We start from the raw sequence: 26,008 nt of genomic DNA on the forward strand, positions 1-26,008 counted from the left end.
CGGTTTCATACTTCTTCACCTAGTACAGTACTGCACGCTCGACCATTAGGCGGCTGCAGGAGGGCCGAGCTATTGACAAACATACAGCGCGCGGAAGTTCAAAAGGTGTGCTTCTAGATCGTCGAAGCTCTGTACTGTCAGAATCACGACCCGAATTTTCGAGCAGGGTCGTTTTCTGGGGCTGATAACTAGCAAGCGTGCTTTTTTCCTCCTCAAAATTTCAGGACAAGTTGGTGATGTTTCCTCGTGAGTAAATCTGTGTGTCTTGCACTACTCCAAACTGTCTCATCAGACTGACATATGTCCGAATGGGCTGAAAACGACTCTGATTTTACGGGTTAAAAATGTCGATGTGCAAGTCGCTATGCGGTGCGCTTCCACTGCTGTCAGAGCAGGACACACGCGGTGCACGCAACTTGAGATATACTTGAAACAGCGGTGTAACACGTTCGCGCTTGTTTATCGGCGCGATTGCTGGACAAACCAGTTGACCTTGGCGGCTCTAAGAGAAGCAAGCGGTGGGTCTCGCGGTGCACAACGCTTACTCCGTCATCTCACCTCATAGCGTACACTCTTTTGCTGCCGGAGGGAACTCATCACCTCGGACGTGTGGGCGGGGAATTTCCGAGGGTCACCGCCTGCATGGTGACGCTACAGAGGCCAGCAACGTCATCACTTACACACACACACACACACACACACACACACACACACACACACACACACATGCTCGAGCGCGCGTGCCAGAGAGAGAGAGCCGGCCGGTGTGGCCGAGCGGTTCTAGACGCTTCAGTCTGGAACCGCGCCACCACTACGGTCGCAGGTTCGAATCCTGCCTCGGGCATGGATGTGTGTGATGATGTCCTTAGGTTAGCTAGGTTTAAGTAGTTCTAAGTTCTAGGGGACTGATGACCACAGATGTTAAGTCCCATAGTGCTCAGAGCCATTTGAACCATTTTTTTTAGAGATAGAGGGAGAGAGATTCTCCTTCACAAACAACTAGATTCCGTAAACAGGGGAGAACCGCCAACCGTTAAGCAATTGACACCAAAGCGGAGGCTGTTGTTACCACTGTGATATAGCACAAAAGGTTTCACCAATGACGCGCAACTGATTTCTGGAACATGCACTTCCGTACTTTCACGAGAGACTAGAACAGGAGCGAGGCAGCCAGAAGGTTAGCTGCTGACGGCAACAGGGGGCAGGACTGCAGGTATCCAATGATGGGTACAGTATGAGGTTACGGAGCGTAGTTGAACTGCTTAGTCGACGAGTAACTCACAACAGTACTACGGTGCTAGTGGTATTGCTACAAAACAGCGCAATGCAACGATAAACAAAGCGAGCACTGCATTGTATCTACAACAGTTTCCGAAGTTGACATTTCGTCAGAAAGGGGACCAAGGAATTTCGCAGAGTGAGAAAGACGTGCCGGGTGATATATTAGCCTTTCTGCAAGTTGAGTCAGTGGAATATGTGCCGTCATATATTCTACATCTAGATGTAGACTGTCTGGGCAATCTACATGAGGAGCGCAATGTTGAGAATAAGTGTTTAGCAAGTATAAATAATACTAAAACAGATGTCGATCGATGCACTTCATCATCCTTGTCGGATAAGGAATAACAGATATCGTCTCTAGTGAAACGCAGTGAAGGACAGTCGTTGTCCAAGTAGCGAGTACTAAATATAATTACGCAGCACCGTAAAGGAACAATTATGAGTAGATTTCGAAAAAGTCCGCAGCAGTATGACCGTGCAATGCACAACAAAAACTATGGATATTCAAGGGAGGACAAGGCGCAACTTTCAGGGATATTCGACATAATTTAGAGGATGCGCATAATAGTGACCTACTACGTTACGCACATCGAATTGTACACGATAAAGATTACAGTGGCTTGAAGGGAAACAGTTGATGGTTGCACAACTTTAAACGGTGCTGCAGAATTGGAAAATGTAAGATTATGAAATTTCAGACAAAGCGTCAACACACAGCAAACTACGGAATCAGCCAGAAAATTTGTGGATTAGATAAAGAAAGTTATCACTTCGTCTAGTAAGGAATTTGTTTACAACTCTGACAAATCGGTATTTGAAAAGGAAATGAGAACGAAAGAAACCATGGAATCAATGCCTTTAACACATCCGCTTTCAATTATTTCGACTGTTAGTCTGCCTCATAAATTGGCTGGAACATTATTTATTGTGCTACGAGGACTTGGAAATGCTCTGCTCCTATGAATTTTTCTCGTGGGCGTAATCTTGCAATGGCAGTAGGGAATATCTGCGTCACAGCAAAGAAGAGGCGGAAAATGGGCGTAACAGAACAACTACTATGGTATGAGCACTGCTTTCGGCCAATAGCTGGCCAAAATAGCTTGCCTTTACTTGATACCTGGTATACATATAAAAATCATACTCCTGAAAAGTGTACGACATTGCATTTCATACCACCTGGAACCACCAGACAAATTCAGCCTCTACATCTTTGTTTTTTCGGTGACTATAAAACATATTATCGCACTATCTGCAGCTACGCCTTAAAAGACACCCAGTTTCACGATAAGCTCCACTACAGGCTGTTTCGCATTCGGTTGCATGGCATCGCATTCCATTAGTTCTCATCGCCCCGTAACACCAGTATGATTCTATATACATTCTTTAAGAGTGGATACATAGCTGAACGTACTGCACGGTTTGTAACTCCCAGCAAGTTCGCCTTCGATCTTGAAGGTGCGAACCTTTGTGATCATTATACCGTGCCATTTTTCATTCGGTGGTCATGGTGCAAGTTAATAGTTTGTTTGAACATTTCTTGAACGTCTACGAAGTCCATTTTATGACGTGTATGACTTACATCCCATAGATAGTTGATCTCTGCACCTCCAGAACACTCATTTTCTGTCGCCTTCCTGATCCACATGGTGGGTCATTAGCAGTTAATATTTTTCCTGTCATGACTGTTAACACAACACTTTCAAATGAGCCTTACCAAACACACATCACATTCAAAGGGTTCCTTGTTAGGAGCAAGCGAGATAGAGCAGGGACAAGACATTGGATTTGCATTGGCATTGAGTGGGTTCTGAATCGTCATCCACACAAGCAAATATCTTTACCGTGTTATAAACCAAATAATTTCTGTTGAATAACAGTACGGTTTCTTGGAAAAGTTCGTGCTATGACTCGGATGATGTCGACTTTGAGGGGAACGACGTAGGTCACTGACTCACTGTCTATTGTTACTGACAGATGCTAAAGCAATACGGGAGCTCCCCAATGGAATGTTGTAGACCCATTACTGTTCACGATATATAGTGTGATCGAAAAGTCGCGCACAGCAAAAACTAGTCAAATATATATATATATATATATATATATATATATATATATATATATTTTTCTTTTAATTTGATAATCTCACATTGTTTATAAGAGATGCTCAAAATGGTTCTGTAATACATGCACAAACTCGTTTACTATATTGAAGGGCACTTTGCGGAGGACGTTGACACTGGTGTTAATGTGCGCTTTACGTTAATCTTTCGTTCCTCCAGTTTGTGCAGCCTTTCTTAATATATCTTTGCATTAAGATAGCACCACGGGAGACGTGAAATCAGTATAACGTGGGGACCATAGCCCTTAAGAGATGACTCGACCACCCAAAAAATTGGCTTAAGAAATGCAGCGTTCCGTTAGGTGGGCGACAAGTAGTATCGCCCTGCTGCAACCAAAAATAACTTTGATCTGCCTGAAGCAACGAACTGTGTAATGATGTTTTGGTACCCAACACTGTTCACTGTAGCCAGAGAACATAGAGCACACTATTCGACGACATGATACTGCACATCACACTCCAGTTTCCTGGCAGTGTTTTCATAAAAAAAATTTGGATTTTCATTTGACCAAATACTTGTGCTTTCACTATTCATATATCGATTAAGGTGAAACCACGCCTTATCAGTGAAACAAACACGGTCCAATTCTGCCATTCCTTGGATGTCAGCAATTGACCAAATGATGTACAGTACGCTAGGCGCCCATATTTATCCGACGCCTTCAATTCTTGCGCACTACGAACATTATATGTGCGACATTTTAATTTGTACATCGCTTTTCAGCACTGCCATGCGAAATCTGAGATTGGATTGGGCAGGTACTCCACCCAAACTTTTTGAAGGCGAGCGGTGTATCACATGAGGCAGTAAAGCGTCCGTCAAAACGGCCGGCCTCCAGGTTCTCTTCTTGTCTGCAACTGCTCCGCTTTTCCCGGAAACAGACGACTAATCTCGGTATTTTTAAATTGTTCGGCACTGTGGCATCTGGCTATTTCCCAGTAAGTGCAACACCACTAGCGACAAAATCTGTTAACTGGTGAAACCACACTGTTCTTGGAAAAAATGTTTACCAAGAAACGAACTGCGCATACTGGGGACAGAATGAAATAACAATATAAAGCCTATCGTAGGACGAGTAGATGCTACGCTGGAGTTCTATGAACTAATTATAAACAAATTTTACTTATCCACGAATAGAGGTGGCTTACAAAACAGCTGTGCAGTTAGTTCTTGAGTAGTGGTTATTAATCTGCGATCCTTGGCAGAGGGGAGCGTTTCGTCGCAGATTCGTTAGTAATCACAAGAGCGTTATGGAGATGTTCATAAGACTCCAGCGGCAGACGCAGAGGCTCTATGCATCACGGAGAAGTTTACTATTACACTACTGGCCATTAAAATTGCTGCACCAAGAAGAAATGCAGATGATAAATGGGTATTCATTGGACACATATGTTGTTGTTGTTTTGTGGTCTTGAGTCCTATTGTACTAGAACTGACTTGTGATTACATTTTCACGCAATTTGGGTGCATGGATCCTGAGAAATCAATACCAAGAACAACCACCTCTGGCCGTAATAACGACCTTGATACGCCCGAGCATTTAGTCAAACAGAGCTTTGATGGTGTGTACAGGTACAGCTGCCCATACAGCTTCAACGCGTTACCACAGTTCATCAAGAGTAGTGACTGGCTTATTGTGACGAGCCAGTTGCTCGGCCACCATTGACCAGATGTTTTCAATTGGTGAGAGATCTGGAGAATGTGCTGGCCAGGGCAGCAGTCGAACATTTTATGTATGCAGAAAGGCCCGTACAGGACCTGCAACATGCGGTCGTGCATTATCCTGCTGAAATGTAGGGTTTCGCAGGGACCGAATGAAGGGTAGAGCCACGGGTCGTAACACATTTGAAATGTGCGTCCACTGTTCAAAGTGCCGACAATGCGAACAAGAGGTGACAGAGATGTGTAACCAATGGCACCCCATACCATTACGCCGGGTGATACGCCAGTATGGCAAAGACGGATACACGCTTCCAATGTGCGTTCACCGCGATGTCGGCAAACACGTATGCAACCATCATGATACTGTAAACAGAACCAGGATTATTCCGAAAAAATGACGTTTTGCCATTCGTGCACCCAGGTTCGTCGTTGAGTACACCATCGCAGGCGCACCTGTCTGTGACGCAGCGTCAAGGGTAATCGCAGCCATGGTCACCGAGCTGATAGTCCCTGCTGCTGCAAACGTCGTCGAACTGTTCGTGCAGACGTTTGTTGTCTTGCAAACGTCCCCATCTGTTGACTCAGGGATCGAGACGTGGCTGCACGATCCATTAAAGCCATGTGGATAAGATGCCTGTCATCTCGACTGCTAGTGATACGAGGCCGTTGGGATCCAGCAAGGAATTCCGTATTACTCTACTGAACCCACCGATTCCATATCCCGCTAATAGTCATTGGATCTCGACCAACGCGAGCAGCAGTGTCGCGATACGATAAACCGCATTCGCGATAGCTACTATTCGACCTTTATCAAAGTCGGAAACGTGATGGAACGCATTTCTCCTCCTTACACGAGGCATTACAACAACGTTCCACCAGGCAACGCCAGTCAACTGCTGCTTATGTATGAGGAATCGGTTGGAAACTTTCGTCATGTCAGCACGTTGTAGGTGTCGCCACCGGCGCCAGCCTTGTGTGAATGCTCTGAAAGGTTAATCATTTGCATATCACAGTGTCTTCTTCTTGTCGGTTAAATTTAGCGTCTGTAGCACGTCATCTTCGTGGTGTAGCAATTTTAATGGCCAGTAGTGTAAAATTCAGAGCACGCACGTTCCAAAAGAAATCAGGCAAAATGCACTCCCACACAGATCTCGCTTGCCGACAGTCGTCCATTCTATACCTGCATCGATACTCCGTAACCCACGTTATGGTGTGTGGTAAAGGGTACTTTCTGTACCACTATCGCTCCTTTGCTTTCCTGTTCCCGTCGCTGCCACACGATTCAATCAGCGGGGTCATCGGTCCCATCGGATTAGGGACTTTGGCATCTAATAATAAAGTCAACGTTATGCTTTGTCACTTATTGGACAATATCTGCTCCCATCTCGTTCCTAATCCATTACCTGTGGAACGCATTCACAGCGCCATAGCTGCACCTGTTGGCCAAAATTGGAACTAATTTTATTTCAGCGTAATTCAGTTCCGCGCCAACGGATGAGAATATCTACCATGTTTCGCTGCAAAACGATAATTATAGGCCACAGCGGACGTCTGTGAGTAGCTGCACATTTATTTTAACCATTCGGTACAATTAAGTGTCTTTCCGTATAACTACCACCAACTCCTGCACCAAGCATTACGGTACAAACTTCTAGCATTTTTACTTCTTTGTATTTGTATACAGTGTGATCCACAAGCAGCCTGACGCAGTTTCCGACATTATCCAATAAGTATTTTGTATGCGTTGTGAACAATAATAGTCCTATAATAATCCTTTGTTGTACGCCCGAACTGACATTGACGTTTGAAGATTTATCTCCATCAAGATGACACGCAGTTTCCAACATTATCCAATAAGTAATTTGTATGCGTTGTGAACAATAATAGTCCTATAACAATCCTTTGTTGTACGCCCGAACTGACATTGACGTTTGAAGATTTATCTCCATCAAGATGATACGCTGTATTACATCTGCTACGAACTCTTCGATCCAATAAAAAAGTAGGTGCTACCGCACCATTGGACAGTATATGAGGGAAATACAGACGTACCAGAAGGGGCCCACTGCCAAATACCGCAAGGTGTCTTGTTGTCGTTGTTGTGGTCTTCAGTCCTGAGACTGGTTTGATGTAGCTCTCTATGCTACTCTATCCTGTGCAAGCTTCTTCATCTCCCAGTACCTACTGCAACCTACATCCTTCTGAATCTGTTTAGTGTATTCATCTCTTGGTCTCCCTCTACGATTTTGACCCTCTACGCTTCCCTCTAACATTAAATTGATGATCCCTTGATGCCTCAGAACATGTCCTACCAAACGATCCCTTCTTCTAGTCAAATTGTGCCACAAACTTCTCTTCTCCCCAATCCTATTCAATACCTCCTCATTAGTTATATGATCTACCCATCTAATCTTCAGCATTCTTCTGTAGCACCACATTTTGAAAGGTTCTATTCTCTTCTTGTCCAAACTAGTTATCGTCCATGTTTCACTTCCATACATGGCTACACTCCATACAAATACTTTCAGAAACGACTTCCTGACACTTACATCTATACTCGATGTTAACAAATTTCTCTTCTTCAGAAACGCTTTCCTTGCCATTGCCAGTCTACATTTTATATCCTCTCTACTTCGACCATCATCAGTTATTTTGCTCTCCAAATAGCAAAACTCCTTTACTACTTTAAGTGTCTCATTTCCTAATCTAATTCCCTCAGCATCACCCGACTTAATTCGACTACATTCCATTATCCTCGTTTTGCTTTTGTTGATGTTCATCTTATATCCTCCTTTCAAGACACTGTCCATTCCATTCAACTGCTCTTCCAAGTCCTTTGCTGTCTCTGACAGAATTACAATGTCATCGGCGAACCTCAAAGTTTTTATTTCTTCTTCATGGATTTTAATACCTACTCCTAATTTTTCTTTTGTTTCCTTTACTGCTTGCTCAATATACAGATTGAATAACATCAGGGAGAGGTTACAACCCTGTCTTACTCCCTTCCCAACCACTGCTTCCCTTTCATGCCCCTCGACTCTTATAACTGCCATCTGGTTTCTGTATAAATTATAAATAGCCTTTCGCCCCCTGTTTTTTACCTCTGCCACCTTCAGAATTTGAAAGAGAGTATTCCAGTCAACATTGTCAAAAGCTTTCTCTAAGTCTACAAATGCTAGAAACGTAGGTTGGCCTTTCTCAACAGATACTCCTCCGTTGTGGTTGCACCTACGGTACGGCTATCTGTACCGCTGAGGCACGCAAGTCTTGTAGCGTGGTGATTTAGAAAAACAATCAGTCGCCACAGTAAAAGGGTACATCTTTGCTACGACTGGACAGAGAAATCGTATCAGTCCAAGTCTTGTCTTATGGTTCAAGTGGCTCTGAGCACAATGGGACTTAACATCTGTGGTCATCGGTCCCCTAGAACTTAGAACTACTTAAACCTAACTAACCTAAGGACATCACACATCCATGCTTGAGGCAGGATTCGAACCTGCGACCGTAGTGGTCACGCGGTTCCAGACTGAAGCGCCTAGAACCGCACGGACACACCGGCCGGCTCTTGTCTTACACTGCATGCGGCACAGAGCACCCAGGTGCCTACCAGCTGTCTCAGATAACATGGAAGCGGTCGTGGGTCGTGAGGTGGACAGGAAGCAGAGCTGGACTGGGACGTGGCGCAGCGCCGGTTTCGCAACTCTGTGGCTCTGTGGAGAGGTCCCTGACCGCGTTGCCCGCTGCCTCGAAGCTGCTCTCACCTAGAGTGACCTTGGCGCGTGGTCGCCCTTCTAACCTTCCGTCGTTACCACAATCACACGGTTCTGGATTCGAACTCGCGTATTAAATTGGTTTCACTTGTGGGAGGGGGGGAGAGGGGAGGGGAGCCCTGACAAATAATAATTCGTATCAGACGGGGAACAGAAACGATTTTTTTTTTTTTTGACATCGACATCCATACTCTGCACGACACCTTATAGTGTGTGGCACTATCATTCCCCTGCTTTCCTCTTCCTGTCACGAGTGGTCCGCGGGAAGAAAGATTGTGGGTAAGCCTCCCTTTGATCTCGAATTTCTCTAATTTTAGCTTCATGGTAGGAAGAAGATATATTAGTTGACTGTTCCACAAAAATACGCACTCATTATTTTAACGGCAAACCGCGCCATGGTGGAGAACGCCTCTCTTGTAGCGGCTGCGACTGGACTTACTGGTCATGTCCGTGATGCCTTCGCGCTTACTAAACGAACCTGCAACGAAATGCTCTTCCCGGCCGTTGTGGCCGAGCGGTTCTAGGCGCTTCCGTACGGAACCGCGCGACCGCTACGGTCGCAGGTTCGAATCCTACCTCAGGCATGGATGTGTGTGATGTCCTTAGGTTAGTTAAGTTTAAGTCGTTCTAAGTTCTGGGGGACTGATGACCTCAGATTTTAAGCCCCATAGTGCTCAGAGCCATTTGAACCATTTGACATGCTCTTCTTTGGATCTTCTCTACTTCCTTTATTAATCGTATATGAGAGCAGGAGGAGGAGGAGAAAACTGTTTAACGTCCCATCGACAACGAGGTTATTAGAGACGGAGCACAGGCTCGGATTAGGAAACGAATGGAGAAGGAAATCGACCATTCCGTCTCAAAGGAACCATCCCGACATTTCCTGTAAGTGATTTAGGGAAATCATGAAAACCTAATTGTGGATGATCAGACTCGGATTTGAACCGTCGTCCTCTAGAATGCGAGCTCAGTGTGCTAAACACTGCTGTACTTCGCTCGGTAATCCTATCTTGTATACATCCCAGGATGACAAACAATATTCAACTATATATATATATAGGGTGTTTCAAAAATGACCGGAATATTTGAAACGGCAATAAAAACTAAACGAGCAGCGATAGAAATACACCGTTTGTTGCAATATGCTTGGGACAACAGTACATTTTCAGGCGGACAAACTTTCGAAATTACAGTAGTTACAATTTTCAACAACAGATGGCGCTGCAAGTGATGTGAAAGATATAGAAGACAACGCAGTGTGTGGGTGCGCCATTCTGTACGTCGTCTTTCTGCTGTAAGCGTGTGCTGTTCACAACGTGCAAGTGTGCTGTAGACAACATGGTTTATTCCTTAGAACAGAGGATTTTTCTGGTGTTGGAATTCCACCGCCTAGAACACAGTGTTGTTGCAACAAGACGAAGTTTTCAAAGGAGGTTTAATGTAACCAAAGGACCGAAAAGCGATACAATAAAGGATCTGTTTGAAAAATTTCAACGGACTGGGAACGTGACGGATGAATGTGCTGGAAAGGTAGGGCGACCGCGTACGGCAACCACAGAGGGCAACGCGCAGCTACTGCAGCAGGTGATCCAACAGCGGCCTCAGGTTTCCGTTCACCGTGTTGCAGCTGCGGTCCAAATGACGCCAACGTCCACGTATCGTCTCATGCGCCAGAGTTTACACAATTTACAAAATTCAAACGCGGCAACCCCTCAGCGCCGCTACCATTGCTGCACGAGAGACATTCGCTAACGATATAGTGCACAGGATTGATGACGGCGATATGCATGTGGTCAGCATTTGGTTTACTGACGAAGCTTATTTTTACCTGGACGGCTTCGTCAATAAACAGAACTGGCGTATATGGGGAACCGAAAAGCCCCATGTTGCAGTCCCATCGTCCCTGCATCCTCAAAAAGTACTGGTCTGGGCCGCCATTTCTTCCAAAGGAATCATTGGCCCATTTTTCAGATCCGAAACGATTACTGCATCACGCTATCTGGACATTCTTCGTGAATTTGTGGCGGTACAAACTGCCTTAGACGACACTGCGAACACCTCGTGGTTTATGCAAGATGGTGCCCGGCCACATCGCACGGCCGACGTCTTTAATTTCCTGAATGAATATTTCGATGATCGTGTGATTGCTTTGGGCTATCCGAAACATACAGGAGGCGGCGTGGATTGGCCTCCCTATTCGCCAGACATGAACCCCTGTGACTTCTTTCTGTGGGGACACTTGAAAGACCGGGTGTACCGCCAGAATCCAGAAACAATTGAACAGCTGAAGCAGTACATCTCATCTGCATGTGAAGCCATTGCGCCAGACACGTTGTCAAAGGTTTCGGGTAATGTCGTTCAGAGACTACGCCATATTATTGCTACGCATGGTGGATATGTGGAAAATATCGTACTATAGAGTTTCCCAGACCGCAGCGCCATCTGTTGTTGAAAATTGTAACTACTGTAATTTCGAAAGTTTCTCTGCCTGAAAATGTACTGTTGTCCCAAGCATATTGCAACAAACGGTGTATTTCTATCGCTGCTCGTTTAGTTTTTATTGCCGTTTCAAATATACCGGTCATTTTTGAAACACCATATATATATATATATATATATATATATATATATATATATATATATATATGTGTGTGTGTGTGTGTGTGTGTGTGTGTGTGTGTGTGTGTGTGTGTGTGGTTTCTGTTCTGTCGGACATATTCGAAAGAGCAAATACTATTTTGATCCAGCAGCCTCTATAAATTAAGACACATAGAAATTACACGCATTAGCTGCCGTCGGGCATTGGTTTAAATCAATTGGGGGGGGGGGGGGCGGGGGGGGAGTTGAAAATTTGTGCCAGACTGGGATTCGAACCCAGGTCCCACGCTTACTAGAGAGATGCTCTGACGACTGCGCCATATGTACACAGTGGTCATCGAAAGTGCACGGACTACCCTAGCACGCCTCCCGTGAGACACAAATTCACAGCACATCCACACACTACTAATGCAGAGCCCCTTGCACATTATCCTCATTATTCGTGGCCTTTTGCAGTTTACCATAAGAATTCGAGTTTGGTGTGCATTCTCATTGAAGAGATCATTGGCTCTCCTCGCCTTATTATATGTATGTAGTGTCTAGTACAGATCCCAGAGTGACGACTACCTCGTTTGTGGGTAGACTGCACTCCCTGAGGGTTCTTCGAATGAGTCTCAATCTGGCATCTGCCTTTCTTATGAATAGTTTTATCTGGTCTTTTCACTACCAGACGCTCCGTGCTGTAAAGATACAGATATCGATCCTGTACTTGACGGCTCGCATCTGTCCTTACACTTCTTTGCTACAGCGCAGCGGCATCACTGTCGTGGATGCCCCGTACTTCAATACGAGACATACACTATATGATCAAAAGTATCCGGACATATGGCTGAAAATGACTTACAAATTCGTGGCGCCCGCCATCGGTAATGCTGGAACTCAGTATGGTGTTTGCCCACCCTTATCCTTGATGACAGCTTCCACTCTCGCAGGCATACGTTCAAGTAGCTGCTGGAAGGTTTCTTGGGGTATGGCAGCTCATTATTCACCGAGTGATGCACTGAGGAGAGGCATCGATGTCGCTCGATGAGGCCTGGCACGAAGTCAGCGTTCCAAAACATTCCAAAGGTATTCTACAGGATTCAGGTGAGGACTCTGTGCAGGCCAGTCCATACAGGGATGTTATTGTCGTGTAACCACTGGTACTCGATAGTGTTGAAAGATGCAATCGTCATCCCCGAATTGCTCTTCAACAGTGGGAAGCAAGAAGGTGCTTAAAACATCAATGTAGGCCTGTGCTGTGACAGTGCCACGCAAAACAACGAGGGGTGCAAGCCCCCTCCATGAAAAACACGACCACACCATAGCACCACCGCCTCCGAATTTTACTGTTGGCACTACACACGCTGATAGATGACGTTCGCCGGGCATTCGCCATACCCATAACCTGCCATCGTATCGCCATATTGTGTACCGTGATTCATCACTCCACATAACGTTTTCCCACTGTTCAACCATCCAATGTTTACAGTCAGTACACCAAGCGAGGCGTCGTTGGCATTTACCGCCGTGATTTGTGGTTTATGAGCAGCCGTTCGACCATGAAATCCAAGTTTTCTCGTCTCACGCCTACCTGTCTTAGTACATACAGTGGTTCCTGATGCAATTGGGAATTCCAATGTGATGGTCTGGATAGATGTCTGCCTATTACACACTACGACCTTCTTCAACTGTCGGCGGTCTCTTGTCAGTCAACAGACGAGGTCGGCCTAAATGCTTTTTTTCTGTACGTGCCCCTTCACGTTTCGACTTCTTTATCACATCGAAAACAGTGGACGTAGGGATGTTTAGGAGTGTAGAAATCTTGCGTGCAGACATATGACACAAGTGACACCCAATCAAATGCCCACGTTCCAAGTCCGTGTGTTCCGCGTAGCGCCCCATTTCCTCTCCCACGAAATCTTACGACCACTGAGGTTCCTGATATGGAGTACTTGGCAGTAGGTGGCAGCAAATGCACCTAATATGCAAAACGTATGTTTTTGGGGGTGTCCGGATACTTTTGATCACATAGTGTATTGGCGGCTGGAGATGGTTTGGCGTGAAGGAGTGAGTCAGTCAAGCAGAGCCATCAAGCATATAACGCTTATGAGTGCGAGACGTAAGATCGTTGTCAGAGTAATAATTTTGAAGCTCTGGATTAATTTCGTATCGGGGGAATTGTTATACAGTCATTTCCACAAGAAAGTGTGCGCCGATATTTGTACGAAATAAAAGACACTATTATTAATAATGTTTACATGAAAATACATGTTATTACTAATTGCTCAATTACCTAACAGCTAATCCAATCGCCGCCATTACTGATTTGAGGTTGACATCTTTTTGGCATGCTTCTCAGGACCGTTTCTGAATATTCTCTTGGTAACGATCTTCACATCGTCCTCATTTTATATGACAGCTGCTCCAAAGTATGTATTGGCTTCCCTTTAAGCTTCATATTAATATACCGCCAAACATTTTCCATCAGATTTCCATCCGGAGACATTGCAGGCCAATCCATCATGGACGCCCCATTGTCTTGTGTCCACGCTGTACAGAGACGACTGCGATGTGTCCGTTTATTATGCTCTTGAGGCACCCAGTTTACCTCTTTCGCACTAAATAGCTTCTTAACGGACCTCAGAAGGCATTTTTGATAAATATTGCACTTTTTTCAGCATTTAAATTGGTTGTTAAAAAGTGTAAATAGTCAAAACTGCAATAGACAAAAAGCATTTAACTCTAACACTGTTTATCTATACACTGTGTAAAAGCTCATTGAGTACAGATTCGAGACCACTATCAGAGATGTTGCTGCGGACGTTACATTTAACATTACGACGTACACTTTCTTATAGAACTGACTGTAAAATTAAAACGAGATCGTACACTAATAATTCGGCAACGGTAAACTCATATGAGCTCGTGATAGATAAGTGACTGTAATTGTAGTGTGAATGCGGTCAGAATAAATAGCGATGTAATACTTGAATTTAAAGCGAAGTAAATGAACTGCTTCGCACAAAACCTCTTCATCATTATTAAATTTTTCGAAGAGAATGTTATAGAACAATGTGGGAGAATATATAGGGTATGCGTTTTAGGCTCACGGTAAGAATTTTAGTTATCGCAGCGAGTACCAGTCTATTACAGGGATGTGGCTACTTACGAATGCCCACTGCAAACTTTTCAGCCAGTCAGATTATAGCGAGTAATAATCAAGTGTAAATCAATAATTAATATGGAATGGCGGTTTACAGTACGCTTACTGCATTCAGTGGTTCTTCTGCAATTGTGTAACCATACAACCATCGGTCCAAATGTTTCAAATGGCGCTAAGCAGTATGGGACTTAACATCTGATGTCATCTGTCCCCTAGACTTAGAACTACTTTAACGTAACTAATCTAAGGACACCACACACATTCATGCCCGAGGTAGGATTCGAACCTGCGACCGTAGCAGCAGCGCGGTTCCGGACTTAAGCGCCTAGAACCGCTCGGCCACAGCGGCCGGCACCATGGGCCCTTCTGCCTGTTTATGCGCAATACGTTGTGTTTGTACATCTTGAGTCCTATCTGCCAATACCTGCACGAAACGTCGGTCCTTTACAGATCTTCCTACATTTCGTTACAATTTTTTATCCTTGTGACTTCTCTATGTACAACGGTGTCATCCACGAAAAGCCTCATGAAAGTTCTGTCATTATGGGTTAGCTCATTTGTATAATATATTATGGGCAGTAATGGTCCTGTAGCATTCCCTTGTGATATGCCGGAAACTACTTTTAAGTCTGAACATTTCTCTCCATTAAGAATGAGATGCTGCATTCTGTTCGCTAGGAACTGTTGAGTTCAGTCACACACCTGAACTGATATTCTGTACGCTCGTATTTTGTTCTTTGGCCGGTCGTGCAGAACTGTATCGAAGGCCTTCCGGCAGTTGAGGGACATGCTATCAACCCTTGGCGCCAGCACCAACTGCTTTCGGAGTCCGTGGACGACTTAATAAGTTAGGCCAGCGGAGAACGCCTACATCATCCATTCAAGCTTTCATCATCAGTGGTGTTTCCCCTCCACTCATTTGTGAGTACATACTATAACCGGACGTTCTCTTACAGGGTATGTAGGAAAAGCACCACGAAGCGAAACTAGGCTCTTGCTGTGTTACGCACTCATCTTCGGAAAACTGTTTTGGAGTAATTTAATTTTAGTAACGAGTCGAAGTATCGGCCCAAACTCATCTTCGTAATACTTGGGTTCTTATAGCAAGCAATGTAAAGTGTCTTTATTGTCTCCTTATTCGGCTTTTATAATGCTGAATAATATTACGGAGCTGCTTCAGTAGCATAATCCCCAATATGTCACTACTTAGTTAATTAAAAACTATCAGTTCTTCAGTTCGTTCTGGCATCATAGTGGATAAAAGAATTCGCATTATGATTGTTGTTTTCTCCACGTAAGTTACACTGCAGGTCTTCTCTTCGAACGTGCTCAATAAACTAGAGAAATGATGTTAGTAGCGAGAAGTCATTAATCATCAGCTATCCGGTTAGTAGCAATTACCCCAAAATAGACAAAAAATTCCAAATTAATTTTTATCCAAATCGAATTGGTCCATCAATACAGAGAACGGTATCAATTTTCATCAGGTGAGTACATTGCGCGTAGTTTGTGTGGTGTCACCGCCAAACACCACACTTGTTAGGTGGTAGCCTTTAAATCGGCCGCGGTCCGTTAGTATACGTCGGACCCGCATGTCGCCACTATCAGTGATTGCAGACCGAGCACCGCCACACGGCAGGTCTAGTCTAGAGACTCCCTAGCACTCGCCCCAGTTGTACAGCTGACTTTGCTAGTGATGGGTCACTGTCTACGTACGTTCTCATTTGCAGAGACGACAGTTTAGCATAGCCTTCAGCTACGTCATTTGCTACGACCTAGCACTCGCCCCAGTTGTACAGCTGACTTTGCTAGTGATGGGTCACTGTCTACGTACGTTCTCATTTGCAGAGACGACAGTTTAGCATAGCCTTCAGCTACGTCATTTGCTACGACCTAGCAAGGCGCCATATTTAGTTACTATTGATATTGATATTGTGAATCATGTACCTTCAAGAGCGACGTTCATCATTAATGGATTAAAGTTAAGTATCAAACTAATTCCGTCCGCTTTCTGAATTCTAATTCCTTGTCGTGTTCCAGACCTCACGTCAGTATAGTCCTTCCCTCCTCACGCCAGCCTGCGTGAGCTAAAACGCGTGCATTTCGGCCTCCACTAGTAACAGTTTGCATCTCGTGGTGTAGTGATTAGCGTCATTGCCTGTAGATCAGAGTCCTCGGTTCGTTTCCTGGCCGGCTCGGTCATTTTATTCGCTCGGCGATTGGGTGTTGGGTGCCGATGTGAGTTCAGATAGAAAGTTCTGTACCAGCTGCCGGTCCATCCCAGATGTGCTCCCCTGGCGAATAATGATATACGATCATTCATCCATAGCTTTGTAAACTACAGCGAACAACTTTTCATTATCTCGGCAGATGTCTTTCTGTAGCATAATTAAAATAAAATAATTTAGAAAAATTACCATGACTCTATCTCCTGAAACAGATACTTTTCCCTGAAGTCGACTATATGCAATTTCACTATATAAATAAATTTCACTTCACAAAGTTTCAACTGTAGTTGCTAAAGCACTATATTGTAATCTAAAGTACAAATGAACAGTATCTCATTACAATAAGAGTTCATCGTCCTGTCAACAGCGCGTCTATTAGAGATGGAGTAAAAGCTCGGAATGCAAAAGGACGGGTAAGAAAATCGGCCGTGCCCTTTTCAAAGGAACCACCCAGATAATTGCCTGGAGCGATTCAAGGGAATCACGGAAAACCTGACTCTGGGTGGCCGGACGGGATTTGAAGGTCGTTTTCCCGAGTCCAGTGAGGATGTGATTACAGCAGCATCTCAACAGCAAGTCAACGGTTGCTTAACAGTAACTGAACATGAATACAAATCCGTCATCTCATTTCATTTTTTGGACCTGTTAAATAATAATGTCCAACAAGGGTGCGTTCACGCTGGTTGTACTTCGCTTGGCTACGGCCTCGTTCAGTGTACACTGGACATAAGGAAAACAAAGTGGTAGATCAGTTCTTAGGCTTTACGGATATCAGTGGAAGTGTAATGTAGGGAGGGCACACCGAATAAAGTTAGGAAAAAAGGTTCTTTCGTATGAGTAAACTTCTCTGGTTTACGTCCCTTTACGAAAATGAATATTTTTCTCTTATGGGAGCTTCTGCGTGATAAATCTGCAAATTCCTGTCCACAAAAAATCAAACAAAAAGTATACTAATTTGCTATCGCTACTTTTCATATAGTCAAAAATGGAAACATTTAAACTACTTCAGGTGCTGACTCCTAGCTACCTCAGTATCACGGGTACCTTCGTACGTGCAAGTATGGAATCTCAAACCAGTTACCTGTAATGGTAGAACACTGCTGTTCAATGCTCCTTACAGTTCAAGGGGTCAGAAATATCTTTTTTCTTTCTTTTATAGTATTAGTTAATAACTTGAATAAGAAAAGCGTCTGTCTATCTGATACCATTACGATACTGTCCGCTCATCAGTCGTACAAATTCCGAGCCTCTTCGCTATCAGAATCATTTTCTAAATTAAAATAAAGTAATTCAGTTTCCGTTTACACTATACATTGAGTTACATCTGCAATAGTGTCAATAGTACAACACCCGCTACAATTACTGTTAACTGCAATAATTTACTCTTAACCTTCAGTAAAATTCGGTACGAGATATTATAGTGATAGAGCACATTGTCATTAACTATGAAACACTGTGATTAGAAGTAACTTGTAGCAAATTTTTTTGCTAGTGAAATCTATTGAAATCATGGATTGAGCTAAATCGCATTAGTTAAAGTGTACTGTGCATTTACTTTACTAATACATCCAATGCAGGGAACTCACTCAGAAAACTCGGCAGCTGTCAGCACCCTATCAGAATAATACGATGGAGGAGCAAATGTACGGTGTTATTGTTCCGTTTGTAAAAACAGGTCATTATTATGTTTAGTTCCGGAAAATCTTTTTTAGTCAGCTAGCTTTCCGGGTGTCTTTGCTTCTTGTCCAGGGCCAGCGTTGCAGTTTTCTTTGGTGTGTGCTCTCGTGCACTGTGTATTCGATGCAAAGTTTGTATAAAGTTTGCCACGGCATTTCTTCCACCTCGTCAACCTTCTTCAACATAATAACACGTTCACAGGATAATTCGAACGCGAATTCTTTACAGACGAATGGAAAAACTGGTAGAAGCCGACCTCGGGGAAGATCAGTTTGGATTCCGTAGAAATGTTGGAACACGTGAGGCAATACTGACCCTACGACTTATCTTAGAAAATAGATTAAGGAAAGGTAAACCTACGTTTCTAGCATTTGTAGACTTCGAGAAAGCTTTTGACAATGTTGACTGGAATACTCTCTTTCAGATTCTAAAGGTGGCAGGGGTAAAATACAGGGAGCGAAAGGTTATTTACAATTTGTACAGAAACCAGACGGCAGTTATAAGAGTCGAGGGACACGAAAGGGAAGCAGTGGTTGGGAAGGGAGTGAGACAGGGTTGTAGACTCTTCCCAATGTTATTCAACCTGTGTATTGAGCAAGCAGTGAATGAAACAGAAGAAAGGTCGGAGTAGGTATTAAAATCCATGGAGAAGAAATAAAAACTTTGAGGTTCGCCGATGACATTGTAATTCTGTCAGAGACAGCAAAGGACTTGGTAGAGCAGTTGAACGGAATGGACAGTGTCTTGAAAGGAGGATATAAGATGAACTTCAACAGAGGCAAAACGAGGATAAAGGAATATAGTTGAATTAAATCTGGTGATGCTGAGGGAATTAGATTAGGAAATGAGACACTTAAAGTAGTAAAGGAGTTTTGCTATTTGGGGAGCAAAATAACTGATGATGGTCGAAGTAGAGAGGATATAAAATGTAGATTGGCAATGGCAAGGAAAGCGTTTCTGAAGAAGATAAATTTGTTAACATCGAGTATAGATGTAAGTGTCAGGAAGTCGTTTCTGAAAGTATTTGTATGGAGTGTAGCCATGTATGGAAGTGAAACATGGATGATAAATAGTTTAGACAAGAAGAGAATAGAAGCTTTCGAAATGTGGTGCTACAGAAGAATGCCGAAGATTAGATGGGTAGATCACATAAATAATGAGGAGGTATTGAACAGAATTGGGAAGAAGAAGGGACCGGTTGGTAGGACATGTTCTGAGGCATCAAGGGATCACAAATTTAGAGGGAGACCAAGAGATGAATACACTAAGGAGATTCAGACGGATGTAGGTTGCAGTAAGTACTGGGAGATGAAGTAGCTTGCACAGGATAGAGTAGCATAGAGAGCTGCATCAAACCAGTCTCAGGACTGAAGACCACAACAACAACAACAAAGTGGACTGTGCATGTACTTTCCTAATACATCCACTGCAGAGAACTCCATTGAGAAAACTCGGCAACTGTCAGCACCCTATTAGAATAAAATGCTGGAGGAGCAAATGTACGGTGCTATTTTTCCGTCCGTAAGAACAAGTCATTATTATGTTTGGTTCCGGCAAATCTTTTTTAGACAGCTAGCTTTCCGGATGTCGTTGCTTCTTGTCCAGGGCCAGCGATGCAGTTTCTTTAGTGTGTGCTCTCGTGCTGTGTGTGTTTCTTCCGCCTCGTCAACGTTCTACGACATAACATGTTCACAGGATAATGCACAATATATATAAATAATTACATATGTAACCATAAAGATTGAGGTACTGTATCTCTTGTACGTAAAGTAGTGTGACATTTTTCCTACGTGAAGCCAATGCATTCCTTTTGGAACGCCACAACTTCTAGTGGAATGCTAGTATAAATGTTGTTCTACGCTATTGTTTGCTTTGGTGTTAAAGTAAAGGCACCAGAGAGGCAGGCCTGGCGTTGCGCTTTATATTGGAAGCAAGAATGAAGAAAAATGAAGACACGTTCATAGGATAAATCGAACTAGAAAAAGTGTTCAGTGTAAAATGGTGTAAGATGTTCGAAATTCTGGGAAAAATAGGAGTAAGTTACAGTGAAAGGCAGGTAATATACAATATATACAAGAAACAAGAGGGAACGATAAGTTCGCAAGACCAAGAAGAAAGTGCTCGGAGTAAAAAAGGGGTAAGAAAGGGATGCAGCATTCCACCCCTGCTGTTCAGTCTATACGTCGAAGAAGCAATTACGGAAATTAAAGAACGGCTCAAAAGTGGAATTCAGATTCAAGGTGAAAGGATATCAACAATAAGATTCGCTGATGACATTGCTATCAGATGGTTCAAATGGCTCTGAGCACTGAGGCCTTCAGTCCCCTAGAACTTAGAACTACTTAAACCTAACTAACCTAAGGACATCACACACATCCATGCCCGAAGCAGGATTCGAACCTGCGATCGTAGCGGTCGCGCGGTTCCAGACTGAAGCGCCTAGAACCGCTCGGCCACACCGGCCGGCACATTGCTATCCTCAGTGAAAGTGAAGAAGAATTACAGGCTGAGTTGAATGGAATGAACAGTATAATGAGTACAGAATATGGACTGGGAGTAAATCGAAGAAAGACGAAAGTAATGAGAAGTAATAGAAATAAGGACGACGAGAAACTTAACACCAGGTCTGTTATCACGAGGTAGATGAAGTTAAGAAATACTGCTACTTAGGTAGCAAAATAACCCGTGACGGACGGAGCAAGGAGGACATCAAAGGCAGACTCTCACAGGAAGCGAGGGCTTTCCTGGCCAAGAGAATCTACCGGTATTGGCCTTAATACGAGTATGAGGAAGAAATTTCTGCGAATGTACGTTTAGGGTGCGGGCGTTGTACAGTAGTGGATCGTGGTCTGTAGGAAAACTGGAACAGAATAGAAGTGTTTGAGATGTGGTGCTACAGAAGAATGTTGAATATTAGGAGGAACGGTAAGCTAAATAATAAGGAAGTTCTTCTCAGAACGGGGGAGGAAAGGAATACGTGGAAAACACTGACAAGAAAGGACAGTATGATAGCACGTGTGTTAAGACACCAGGGTACAATTTCCATATTAAGAGAGGAAGCTGTAGGTGGTAAAAACTGTAAAGGAAGATAACAATTGGAATAAGTCCAACAAATAACTGAGGACGTAGAGTGCTGATGGGACTCTGAAATGTAAGGCTTCCGCAGGACAGGGATTCGTGGCGGCCCGCACCAAACTAGTCAGAAGACTGATGATGCGAGAAAAAAACCAAAAGATAAGAAAAAAACAGCCTAGCGGTTCAGCCGTCTAAACTGGGAAGATATTTCCGATACGACAGAAGAGTATTCTGTTTCAGACGTTCCTGTACGGCCCTGCAAATGTTGGTGATGAGGGCAGAGAAGGTGTAGTGTCGTGTTTGCGTCTTTGCTAACAATAAGAGTGAAAAGAGAAAGGGTGAGTCCTAGTAGTGGCACTTAGTCAATTTCTCTCGTCCATCAACGGCAAACACAGTCTTTCGATACTAGGTAACACTGTGGATGCACACCAGAACGTACCCTGTGTCCTAAACATAGAGTTTGCTCCAATAAAAGCAGGTCGCCTGCCAGTTAACAGACGCCCAAATCATGATCCACGGGCCTATCACTACTCTCAACATTACTGGCCAATGCCTGTTTAGTGATCAGTGTCCGCACATTCTAATCATGCGGCCTGACACGATCCTGCAGAACACTGCTCATTCGCAACAAAATAGGGGCAACTTCGTCGCAACCGTCAAGTTTCAGAATCCGTTGTCGAAACCATGCTGAACGCCTCGGATGTATTCTGGTCGATATCGCCCAAAAGTTTATGCAGTGCCACAGTTGCACACACTCGGTTGCTGCAACGAAAAAGGAAGTGGCGAACTCGTGTTCAAACTGTTGCTGACGTCTCTTGAGGCGCTCAGTGGAAACAAACAAATAGGCATGCGCAAACGTGTCGTGTCTCTGCAGCTGCTACAATGCCGTTGGTTCCTAAAATAACGCGGCATAACTGGTCTGTGTCGATGCTGCTGCACATGCGGCTGCTCGACGACTGACGCCGTCTTACCAGAAACGTCACTTATATAGCTGCCAGTTATCAGAGCAGCTACCGGTCGGGTAGAAATAGCGCGTGCGACGCTAAGTGAAACTAGTAGCGTCGCGCTAGAACGCCCAGTGGACAATGCAAAGTATCTAGAACGCCGCACATAGTACACTAGCATATCGAAGATATATATCGTAGCAACTGGCAGCAAATGAATATATATATATATATATATATATATATATATATATATATATATATATATATATATATATCAAAGATGGGAGCACAGCTCCCTCCACTGCCATGGTTCCCCCCTCTGAGATGTCAGTGTCTGTTGGTGAATCAGTATCTGGATGTGTCGAGATGGGTCATTTGCCATGACCCAATAGGTTTCTTTTTTTGCTGTCGTGTAATATTTTTTTTATTTCTCGAGGAAAGGACAGGTACTTTATTTCAGTTTCTATAGTAATGTGTCACATCACCACCAACTTTAATCTTGGCACAATTCAGTGCACCTTTAACCCATAGGAACACTGTAACGTCCTTTCAGATCTTCGGTCTCGGCTAACACTCAGCAGTAGAGCAATGATATTGTTATTTCTTATGTATCGGTATCGACGTTACAAACAGAACATTGATGAACTGAACTCGCGACTTGTGCGAGATATTTACTTCACCAAATGTCGTAATTAAATCGTTTATAATCGATGGTTTATAAGTTGCTATTTAAATATTAATGATAAGGTCAAATTAGTTCCAGCGACGCCAAATTCCACATAGACTGGTTGTAATCTCAAATCTATAATCAGTCGTAACAGTGTTATTAATTCCTAACGTCAAAGAGTTTCTGTATAAGGGCCGAGCGCTTCAGTCAAATAATATCGCAGCATGTTACCGTATCTCTATAAATAATATTGTAAAACTTGAATTATAAATGCGTGAATTGACACAATAAGCTGGCTTATTACACAATATTAGTCACTTCCTAACAGAACTGCGAAGAATAAGCTTTCCCAGGTGTTGGGGGGAATTATAAATTATATGCTTCGTAACTATCGTCAAGTTCTATAGTCCATTAGTTATTACGAATGAAATTGTCTATCTGTGTTTAAATAGTTAAAATGGCTCTGAGCACTATGGGACTTAACATCTGTGGTCATCAGTCCCCTAGAACTTAGAACTACTTAAACCTAACTAACCTAAGGACATCACACACATCCATGCTCGAGGCAGGATTCGAACCTGCGACCGTAGCGGTCACGCGGTTCCAGACTGAAGCGCCTAGAACAGCACGGCCACACCGGCCGCCATCTGTGTTCACTTCCTAAATAGTGTTAATTAAAAGTCACTTCTGTCTAATATATGCAAGTCGTCTATCTGAATTCTAAATAACGTAGTATTTGAAGTCAAAGTATCGTTTCACTGCGTCATAGTAGATCGCAATAATCAATTCTGAAAAAAAAAAGAATCTAATTGCGCCTACATTTACGAGCATTCAAAAGTATGACCTGCTTCGGCTAACTCTCGTAACGTAGTGACAATGGATTGAATTATCCTTAGCCATTACTCACAAATCTCAAAGAGTACTCACACGGAGTATTCTTTGGGAACGTTGGTTCTACTTCGCGAATTTTAATTATAATGATTTTGCGATTTACTATGATTTTGGATTTTGAGTTTGATTTTACTGGAATCCTACCTTTCTTTCGTATGTGATTCATTTACTTTACGACTATTCCTTGTCCTAAGAACCAACGGCATTGTAGACATATAGTAAGATGAACCACGATCTCTGTTATACATTTCACATATCTGAAATGTACGATAAGCAATAACGTAGACATCTAGCAGTCGTCGTGCAGCCGCACGTGAAAGCAGCATCGACACATACTAGTTATGCCGCGTTATGTTAGGAGGAGAAGGCGTTCCCGCCATACATTGTATAAAGCTATTGATAATATATCCTTTACTACGAAGAGCGGAGTAGGTGCGCAAGTTATTCTAAATGGTCCTTCAGTGTTTTGTGGATGCGTACTGAATTTTACATTTGCTGATGCTGATGCTAGTGCACATGGTAATGGTTGGGTTACAGTGGGTCTAGTTGGTGGTGGTAAAGTGGAGACTGTATCAGGGCTGGAGACTTTTAACAGCCGAGAAGTTATTGCTTATCGTACATTTCAGATATGTGAAGTGTATAACAGAGATCGTGGTTCATCTTACTATATGTCTACAACGCCGTTGGTTCTTAGGACAAGGAATCGTCGTAAAGTAAGTGAATCAGAGTCTGTGTCCGTATGGGTGCACTGAATTGTGCCAAGATTAAAGTTTTTGGTGATGTGATACATTACTATAGAAACTGTAATAAAGTACCTGCCCTTTCCTTGAGAAAATAAATACACTTCACATATTATGCTCAACGTTCAACAGTATAGCCACAGCGATCCTTTACGCGTGATGCAATGGTTATTACCACACTAAACTATAGGATACTAAAGCGATGACAACAGGTGCAGATCATCTCTAAATTATAACGAATACGTCTTAAGTTGGTCCATTTTCGGAGAGCCACCCGTTGCAGCAAAATGTGCAATCTCTTAAGTAACAAATATGAATAGGACCAAACAAGCGGCACCATTGTACGGTCCAGTCACATAAATGTGATCACCCGTAGGAAGGCAGAATAGCCATCTTGTGCGACGCGGAGGTGCAGGAAGAGAGTCGGTAAGATTCTGGAAGTTCCGACTCCAGTGCCTGGGTTTCTCGATTGAGGATCCGTGGTGCGAACAGTCCGACCGAGATGGTCCCACAGATACTCGATGTTAACAAATTTCTCTTCTTCAGAAACACTTTCCTTGCCATTGCCCGTCTACATTTTATATCTTCTCTACCTTGACCATCACCAGCTGTTTTGCTGCTGAAATAGCAAAAGTCGTCTACTACTTTAAGCGTCTCATTTTCTAATCTGACTCCCTCAGCATCGCCTGATTTCATTCGACTACATTCCACTATCCTCGTTTTGCTTCTGTTGATGTTCATCTTCTATTCTCCTTTCAAACACGCTGCCCATTCCGTTCAACTGATGTTCCAAGTTCTTTGCTGTCTCCGACAGAATTACAATGTCATCGGCAAACCTCAAAGTTTTTATTTCTTCTCCGTGGACTTTAATTCCCATTCCAAATTTTTCTTTCGTTTCCTTTACTGCTTGCTCAGTATACAGATTGAATACCATTGGGGTTGGCTACAACCGTCTTTCACTCCCTTCTCAACCACTGCTTCCCTTTCATACCCCTCGGCTCAAACAACTCCCATCTGGTCTCTGTACAAGTTGTAAATAGCCTTTTGCTGCCTGTATTTTACCCGTGCTGTCCTCAGAATGTCAAAGAGAGCACATCAGTCAACATTCTCAAATGCTTTCTCTAAGTCTGCAAATGCTATAAACCTAGTTTTCGTTTCCTTAACCTATCTTGTATGAGAAGTCGTAGGGGCAGCATTGCCTCGCGTG

At 43.5% G+C, this 26,008-nt stretch overlaps 1 protein-coding gene across 1 annotated transcript in view; it reads left to right on the forward strand.

Moving 5' to 3' along the window:
* LOC124711599 (protein yellow-like) overlaps positions 1–26,008 on the forward strand; it is a 95,569-nt gene that overhangs the window by 14,496 nt on the left and 55,065 nt on the right. The gene's annotated exons all lie outside the window — the stretch shown is intronic.

Source organism: Schistocerca piceifrons, chromosome 8 (assembly GCF_021461385.2).
Source record: "Schistocerca piceifrons isolate TAMUIC-IGC-003096 chromosome 8, iqSchPice1.1, whole genome shotgun sequence".
In the NCBI taxonomy this organism is placed as follows: Eukaryota; Metazoa; Arthropoda; class Insecta; order Orthoptera; family Acrididae; genus Schistocerca; species Schistocerca piceifrons.